At 34.2% G+C, this 9,684-nt stretch overlaps 1 protein-coding gene and 2 long non-coding RNA genes across 3 annotated transcripts in view; all 3 read left to right on the forward strand.

Annotated features, from left to right (window-relative positions):
• LOC108736254 overlaps positions 1–9,684 on the forward strand; it is a 25,661-nt gene that overhangs the window by 7,356 nt on the left and 8,621 nt on the right. The window lies entirely within an intron of this gene.
• LOC108736265 lies at positions 1,948–2,906 on the forward strand. The gene is made up of 3 exons (XR_001937704.1): positions 1,948–2,525; positions 2,587–2,752; positions 2,806–2,906. It is a non-coding gene; the product is annotated as an uncharacterized LOC108736265 (long non-coding RNA).
• On the forward strand, positions 3,487–6,621 carry LOC108736264. Its single transcript, XR_001937703.1, has 3 exons — positions 3,487–4,112; positions 4,179–4,212; positions 6,540–6,621. It is a non-coding gene; the product is annotated as an uncharacterized LOC108736264 (long non-coding RNA).

A 9,684-nucleotide genomic window follows, 5' to 3' on the forward strand; every position in this document is an offset into this window, starting at 1 on the left:
AATTTCTTTCTGGCTTGAACAGCATTTTTACCCTTTCTGTAGTAAAACAGTAAGATATGTCGAAAATGCTGCTTATCGCTCTCCATATTTAAAAGGGCACCAACCAAAAACTACTGCGTAGAATTAATTGGAATTAGAGTGTAGGTACTGTGCATTACTCTTTGGGTAACCGTCGTATTTAACATATTTACAATATTTTAATCATCTACTACCTGTTAGGTTTGTTCCACAAAGCAATACTTCAAAGTGGCACAGCCTTAAATGTATGGGCCAGAGGGGATTCTCACAGTGAATTAATCGGAAAATATTTGGGAATGGAAGATGCTAATGATACCGAAATTGTAAAGGAACTCTATAAAAAAACTACGGACGAATTATTTCAATTACAGGAAGATATCATTTCAGTGAGAATAATAGAAAAATTTTTTATTAGTGTATAATATTTTGGAATTTTTTTCAGAAAAATAAATTAATGTACAATCGACCGTGGGTTCCAGTGATAGAGCCACCATCTCCAGATGCATTAATATCAGAATCACCCTTGAAAATTATTAAGTCAGGAAATTATAACAAAGTTCCACTTATAATTGGTTATTCCAACAGAGAAGGAATATTTTTACGAATAATTAATTTAATGCAACAAATCAAATCTATGAAAGTAAAATTTGAAGAACAAGTCTGTAATCATTTTACACTAACACTACATGACAACGATTGTAAAGATGTTGCCAAAGAACTGCAAAATTTTTATATTGGAGATGAAGAATCATCTGATGAAAACTTGGATAAAATTTTTACGGTATGTTGGTTGATAAGAATAAAAGATATTTTTGCGGAATGTACCTACGTAATATACGGGGTGTCCCATCGGACGTCGACTTAAGTACATAACTATTCTTAGTAGTAGCATAGATAGAGGGTCGGTTAAATAGGGAGAGTTGTTCGGAAATGTATGTTAACAGCATATGTCACATGAAAACTACCTACTTTAATACTGAAAAGTTACCAAGCAAAAGCCGAAAATGTCAATTTCGAAATTATGCTCTAACTGGAAAATACCACAAATGGCGCGGTAAACGCCACTTGTAGTAAAATGCTACATTTTAGGATTATGTATGCTCCAACAAGGTCCATTTAAATATATGGATATCTACTTGTTGCCAGGTAAAAGTTGGTCTGTGTTCTGTCGGAGGTGTCTGCGACGCGCTGATGAGATCCAAAAAGATCGAAATCGCGATCCGCGTCAGGCAGTTTCGGCAGAATACATACCACTTCTAATTATTTTATATGCTCTAACTGTATCGTTTTTAGATTTTTCAAACGCTTTTTAACATAATTTTCTTACTTCTTTGTGCGCTTTTGAATGGTGTAGTTTTTATTATTACCTATTTGTTAAAGTGAAACTTTTATTACATCGCCTCAAATGTATTCGTCCATCTATCGTATTACAGCCGACCGTGGAGTAGGTGTAAAACTGAAAGACGCTCGGCAGAGCAGTCAAGGCCAATATGGCGGGCTCATAGCTCACATGAGCTAACCGTGTAGCATTTATATTCTCACTCATTCGTGCAAGTGCATGACAATTAAATTTTTAGACTGTGAAACTCAAAGCGAAGATTATTGATAGAATAACTGAAGTTGAAAATGATTCAATGATTTAAATAAATATTGTTCTCAGTTTTTAACATGCGTCTATCATCTGAATGATTGTATTTATTATGTATTCCGTACTCTCATATGCAGATTGAAATTACAATTTATAGTTGGATATCTTGTCTACTATGGATTTCCCATAATCATTCCCATTTTTCAATCATTAAGATAAGATTAAGAATGCGATATTAATTTTAGTACCCTAAATCGAATAATTTTCGGAAAATTTACAGTTAAATGCCTACAATCCGAAAAGTTTCACTTGCATCGTGGTTTCATAAAACCACACAATTGTTTTTTTTTTATATTTTTTCTTCTGTTTATTATTCTTATCATATACTTTCCGAGAAGCATAGCGACCTCTGAGGAATTTAATACATCACTTTACATTGGAACACCTAGCGAATTGTAAGATTCATTAAAACCTAAAGCGATTTTAAAACGACTCAAAAAAAACCGAAGGGCTGTGAGTCATTGACTATTTAATATATATCCCAAATTACATTGCTGGAACATGACAAAAATATAAATCGTGAATATGTTACATAAGCACATACATCAATTAATTTCATTTTCCTTTTGGTGACGGCAAAACATTGTGCAGTCCAGTGCACTTTCTCAATTAAATTGACCTTCTATCTCTACTATCATAATAAGGAGGAGTTATGGTCCATAACTACTTCTTCTGAAGGCAAGATTTATTTATACATTGCGGATTTATTCCAAATAGCGAGGGTTTATCGAGAATTATGAGGATTTATTGAAATTGTCGTAGAATTACAAAGGATTTATTTCTATGTGGTGGAGAATTACCAACTGTGCATTTTCCATGCATGCGCCTTACGTTCAGAAATAACTAAAAGTAAACTTAAGTAAGATTTATTGTGAAAAATATATATCAGTTTAATACACTAATCGGAATAATTTTTACAGTACAATAATATGTAGACTAAATTGGGCCGAATCTATTGCGTGGTTAATAGAGTAACAGTTACTACAACTTATAACAACACTATTGGAAAGTTTTTGAATCAATCGATTTTATTTTAATCGAATACCTTTTGCTTAGATTTTAGAGGACGCACCAAAATCATAACCTGTACGCTAAGTACCTGTAGGTACCAACAAAGTATTTTAATATTTTTTTCGCAGTTATATCCGATTTCCTAAAACGGCTATCCGGAAAGCGCAACTATTATTATTATAAGAACAAAGGCTTTCACGGCCGGAATCCATAGTAGAATGAAGATTCGGGCTATAGGGCCGTAGTCTAAGTGAACTATTCTATCCAGACGTTTCGTCATCTACTGCGGCTGACATTCTTAGTGGTAGTGCTGCGTTGACAACGTGGACGTAGATTATATCTCGAAGTCTCGATACCCAGTCGATGTCGATGTTGAATTCAGGGGGTAGCCCGGGGGTGTTGTTTTCTTTTCACCTTCACATTTTTGTAGGTTATAGAGGTTATTTCCGTGAAAAGGATTTACATTTAAAAAAATTATATGCATGTTTTTTAAAGCGCATTTTTCACAGAATCAAGGTAATTAACTTTCATTTAGTAGAGAACAATTCGATCAATTTTTTAACGACAGCTATGTTAACCCATAACCGCTGGGACATCACCAGGCATATATTTAATATTTCTTTATTTTTTATTTTGTAATTATTTGTTGTAGATGCATACGGATATTATGTTCTTAAGGGGAATACACCAATCACTTAAATATCACATGGAAACTAATCTCAGTCCTATTTATTTATATAGATTTTCATTTGATGGAAGACTTAACTTTCTTAAAAATTTGGTTTTCAAATTAAAAGATGCCGGTGGGTGTTTCTTTTCCTATATTTTCTGTTAGATATTAAATGACGTTTCAGAAATATAATATAAATAGATCGACAGAACAAACTCCGTTAAACATTTCATGGAAACCTTCATTAGTAATCCACGAAAAATTAGGATCCAACAAAAGATGTTGCGAGCTTCTCTGCGACATAGGGTGTTTTTGAAACAAGTAGCAAACTTGCAGGTGGTGATATGGCACTATGAAACAAGAAAATTATTTAATGTGTAGTGATCCGAAAGTTAATCAGTTTCTAAAAAAACGTATTTGAAAGTACAGGCAAGAATCAGAAGAATTGGTAAAATAAGGCAGTGAAACACGACAATGCAACGTCGCATTCAATCAGTTACTAATTAGCAGCTCCTGTGCGGAATTTTTTTTGTATTTTTGCACTTATGCATTCTTGTTTTTTTTTTAGATTGGATTAAGTGTGATTGAGGATTCTTATGTTACAGCTAGCGCAGGGTGGTTATTTGTTCTTTTAAAGTTGTAGGCCTGTATGTGTGTAGTCTGTCGAAGTCATTGGCAGTAATTCAGTGTGTCACTGTCATGGGTCAGTGCATTGATCAATGCGTGAGTTTTAAGACGAACCGTTTTCCAGACGCTGGATTGGACGTAATATAAATCGCATTGTGATATTAGTTGGTTTATTAATTCGATCTTTTTTTTGTGATATTTTAGGCTTTACAGCTTTGATTTTGATGTAAAAACTGAGGTAAATCCCTGCCTAACAAGTATATAATTTAACTGATATCTCCCTAAATCATCTGACATCTTCCACGTATAACTTCTTCGAATGTGATGGTTGAATAAAGTATTCGTAACGGTTACGTTGTGTATATCGCAAAATTGCATCAGCCTACCTCCCCTACTATTTTTGTTACTTAATCCAAAAGACCCTGCTATTGCACCCTCTTTATCTTCACCTACTAATGAGTTGGTCTTCTATAACGAAGAAGTTATTTAATTAGTTTTTATCGTAATGGGTGTCTAAGCATTACTATGTATGTGTAGTAGCGTAGCTGTTGGTATTTACTTTATTAGTCGTTCCACAACCGGCACTGTTTAGCATTCTCCTTCAATGTAGCTGCTTAGTTGCTATCGGAATTTCTCTATGCGTTGCAAATTCACGCCCAGAACCGGCTTCGCATTGTAACTTCATCCAGTTTCTTTACAATTTTTTTTGTCTCTTAATTTCGCGGCTTTACTCACCGTACGATTTCCTATTACATCTGCTTAACACCCTCCAATGTTTGCTACTTATTTAAGAAACACCTTATAAAGTGTATGAAATTCATGGATTTGACTGCGAGCAATCAGTTACAGATGCAGTTACAGATACAACATCACTAAAACTAAACTTTTGAAAAAAACAGTTGGTTCGAAATTTTTTTAATATAGGACAAACTGTTCACGAACTATAACGTGCTATAATTCTACATATTACTATAGGGTTGTTTGGAAAGTCATTTCGTTTTTTCCCGACAGAGGATTTAATTGTATTCTTTTGCACCCAACTTCACATTTAAGCCGTATAATTTTGATATGCTTTGAGAGCTCATATAGCAAGGCTTGTGTTTCCAATTAATTCTACGCAGTAGTTTTTGGTTGGTGCCCTTTTAAATATGGAGAGCGATAAGCAGCATTTTCGACATATCTTACTGTTTTACTACAGAAAGGGTAAAAATGCTGTTTAAGCCAGAAAGAAATTGACTGATGTGTATGGAGAAGGTGTGTTGACAGTACGCCAGTGCCAGAACTGGTTCGCTAAATTTTGATCCGGCAATTTTGATGTCGAAGATGCAACACGTTCGGGAAGGCCGGTTGAAGCTGATAAAGACGCGATAAAGGCATTAGTTGATGTGAACCGGCGAATAACAACACGTGAGATTGGATTGAGGTTAAATTTATCAAATTCAACAGTTTATGACCACTTGAAAGGCCTGAGATTATCCTCGAAGCTCGATGTATGGGTTCCCCATGTTCTCACAGAGAGAAATCTGTGTCGCCGCATTGACGTCTGCGATTCGCTTCTCAAACGTCACGAAAATGATCCGTTTTTGAAGCGCATCATCACTGGGGACGAAAAATGTGTTGTATACAATAACGTCAAACCTCTTGTCATGGAGCAAAAAAGATGAACCGGCTCAAACCATTTCCAAAGCCGATATTCACCAAAAAAGGGTGATGCTGTCCGTTTGATGGGATTTTAAAGGAATCATTTTTTTTGAGCTTTTACCGGATAACACAACGATTAATTCGGAAGTCTACTGTCATCAACTGGACAAACTGAATGATGCACTTCAACAGAAAAGGTCAGAACTAATCAATAGGAAAGGTGTAGTGTTTCACCAAGACAACGCGAGACCTCACACAAGTTTGGTCAGTCGCCAAAAGCTTTTACAGCTTGAATGGGATACAATGCTACACCCACCATATTCTCCAGACCTGGCACCATCGGATTATTATTTGTTCCGGTCACTCCAAAATTTTTTAGACGGTAAAACCTTCACCTCAAATGAGGAGGTCAAAAACCTCCTGGATCAGTTTTTTGCCAGCAAAGACCAAAAATTTTATGAACGTGGAATTATGCTACTACCAGAAAGATGGCAAAAGGTGTTGGACCAGAACGGTCAATATATAATTTAATAAAATATTTGTTTATTATACGAAAACTGTCTTTCATTTCCACAAAAAAAAACGAAATGACTTTCCGAACAACCCTATATTATAATTGCTGATGGAGTACAAAAAAAAAACATTATGATTATAACTGGCCTAGCGAGTTATGTCGATGATCAATGAGTTGCAGTGTTTTTCTAATTTAAATAATACTTTACGTTCACTTTTTTTCCGAAGGTATGAGAGATTTTTGTCTTTCAAATAAATATTGGCAAATAATAATTAAATGTACGCATTTTCACGTTCATACAATAAATAATGTGTTAAATGCAGTTATAAAATTCCTAATTCTTTTATTTGCAATATTAGGGGTTAAAATCGTCGCAGAACGATTTTTTTAAATAATGTAATTACCAACAGGTGCGTGCCACGGTGATGATTTGGGATATATTTTCAAAACGGAATGGACACCTGAGATAATACCAAACAGTTCTGAAGATATTATTCGAAAAAGTATAATTAGACTTTGGACAAACTTCTCAAAATATGGAGATCCAAACGGAAATAAAAAAAACGGTTTGATTAAAGTAACATGGAAACCTGTGGACAATGAACAACTGCATTATCTAGAAATTGGTGAAAACTTAACTGTTGGCATAGATCCTGATCAAACGAGAATGGATTTTTTCGATAAAATTGAACAAAAATTCAAACCAAGATATGCATCTGATTGTGTATAGTTAAATAAGGTGTTGTTCAATTGTTATGTTATATAGATGTATATGCCTGAAGTATGTGCTTATATAGGTATGTGTATTTATATTGCGATAGTTACTATGTTATTTATTTCATTTGATTTAATCTAAAAATTATCCATTTACTTGATTAAAGAACAATGTTTTACAATTATTGCTTTTTATTTAAACGTTTAAGTAAATAAGTCTCAAATGCATAATATAATACTCTGTAACGAAACTCAACGGATTGTTTAGTCTTTAACATTGAAATAAAATTAGGATGATGGGATATGCAAAGAAGAAACTCTTTGAAAATCCCATTGTTTTCTAAACTATACGTATGTTGAAATAAATTTTTCGTCCACACAGTTTTTGTTTTACTTACATTTACTCTTCTGTTATCGTGTATTGTTTCATTGCAGATGGCAATTGTTTCGTTACAAAGAGTTAGTCAGTATACTTGTTATAGATAAGACAAACCAACGAAACTCAACCAACTTCTGGAAGTTTCCATCTGTTGTGAAAAACAATATGTCATACATCACTGGATAGCTCGCCAAGAAACAAGAACGATTTTTGAACATAGAACATTTCAGAACAAATGGAGATATTTCATGCAAGCATGAAGGAAGAACGAGCAGAGGCTTTAATGGCAATGATGACAGAAATGAAAACAGGATAAAAAGAAATGACTCAGAAAATAGAAGTAGCATAAGATGATATAAAAGCAGGAAAAGAAAAATTAAAAGCATCTAAAGAAGAAATGTAACAAGAATAAAATACGAGCAGGGCAAAATGGCGTGAAAATACACCAAGAAGGATTAAAAGCAGTTCAAGAAGAAATGAAGCAGGAAATGAAAACATATATAAAGATGGTACAAGAAGCAATAAATATAAGAATGGAAGAAAAGATAAATGATATTAGAAATGAAATGGAAAATAAGATAGAATAAGACGAAATCAATACAGAAAAGAAGATTTACGAAATGAAATAAACGCAGGGATCAATTCAGAAAAAGTAATAGCACTAGTAATTCTTCTCTAGGAGAGGCACTGGATATAATCCAGGAAATGCCTAAGTCTCAACAGCATAACTTCCACCATCTTGTCTATCATCTATAAATGAGATACGACGATGAACATCTACAACAGGTAAATTAGGTACAAGTGGAATGCGGAGCAATGAAATAATTTGTGTCCATTGTGGAGCACTTTGAAAAATTAGTCTAACCCTCTGTTCTTAAGAATTCATACACTAATGGCAGTACAAACATTTAAATAGAGTCAGGAGCGATGAGCATAACCTTATACTATGCCACAGTACCCCAAGCTAAGCATTGTCATATGCTTTTGAGTCTGAAGGCCAAACAAGCATCCGTGGGCCATGTATGGTGCAGCAAGCAGGAATTGATGATGGAAGGTATTGTGTCACTCAGCAAAGAATGCATAATAGATGCAAATAAAGCCATTTTGCTTCCGATTAGGAAGAACTGGTCGTCCAAAATACAGCAATTGTGGAAGAATAGATCACCTAAGTCCAGTATGCTCCTCGAGCAAAACACGAGCTTCCGATGAATATAGATCATCCAACTTTGTGGGGCGCAAGTTGGCTTACACCCACGAAGTCCCTGAAGGAGTCATCGTAACAACACTGAATGGAACTAATTCATTATTCATAAAAGGATCCGTAAATCACCACAATATTAAAATGGTTATCAACACATCGGCATCAAACATTATCGTTTCCACCTGACGCAGAATCGGAATGGCGAATTCGTCTTTAACTACAGTTACCAAAAATAATGCACCAATTCAGGGAGAATGTAACATAGAAATTATAATTGGAACTTCGATCTTATATAATTAGGTAGTGGTGACCGACATAGTATATGATGTCATCATTAGATTGGATCTTCTCCGAGAACATGGAATCGACCTAAAAATCAGCACTTCTACAAAGGGTATCAGTGAACAGGAGTTTACTACAAGTGTTGAATATTATATTCCCTCTCCGTTGTAAACTTGATGTTTGGCTGATGCGAGCTGAGAATTTGTAGGAACTCTTCTAGTTTCTGCGCTCCGTGTTGTCACTCGACGAGATTATCGTCCTCGTATCTGAACCAGAATTTTAGTTTGAAAGGTCTATTCTCCAGAATTTCCTGTTCGAACGACTTCATAAAGATGTTAGCGGAAAGTAAAGACAAAAGAGATCCCATAACTGCACCGCCCACTGATTAGTAATATTTACCATAGAAAGGGAAGTGCTTGTACTTTTCGGGGCGTTTTATTTTTTGTAATTAAGTTATTTTGATCTGTCACAAATTTTAATATTATTTTCATTTTGATAAAAAAAACGCACAGAATCGGCAGAAGAGTACTTGGTGTACTGCTTAATCAACCCCTGTATACGGTACGTTACATGAGATATAATCAATGAATCACTAACACAGGTCTGCGATAAAAAAGTTTTTTGTATAAATTTACCTTAAGCATGCAAATGTTGGTCTATAATTTGCAAATATAAACTTTGTTTTAACGTATCACGTTACATTTTTTTTGTATGTAGATTAATATATGTATATATATGTAGCTCTTTGAATCGGCAAATTTATTTGTTTTTTCACAAAATTCATTTTATAGTTTATATTTCTATTTAATACTCTCTGACTGAGCATTATATTGTCTTTTACTTTATTTTAGATAGTCTGAAAGTAACTATAGTCGTTTACACCGCCTGAAAAATAAAATAGTTTATAGCGCGCTATTATTGAGAGAGATATAATATTAACGTGTAATAAAAGATTGTGTTTCATTTATCTTTAACTATG

The sequence above is a fragment of the Agrilus planipennis genome, unplaced genomic scaffold, assembly GCF_000699045.2.
Source record: "Agrilus planipennis isolate EAB-ADULT unplaced genomic scaffold, Apla_2.0 scaffold97, whole genome shotgun sequence".
NCBI lineage: Eukaryota > Metazoa > Arthropoda > Insecta > Coleoptera > Buprestidae > Agrilus > Agrilus planipennis.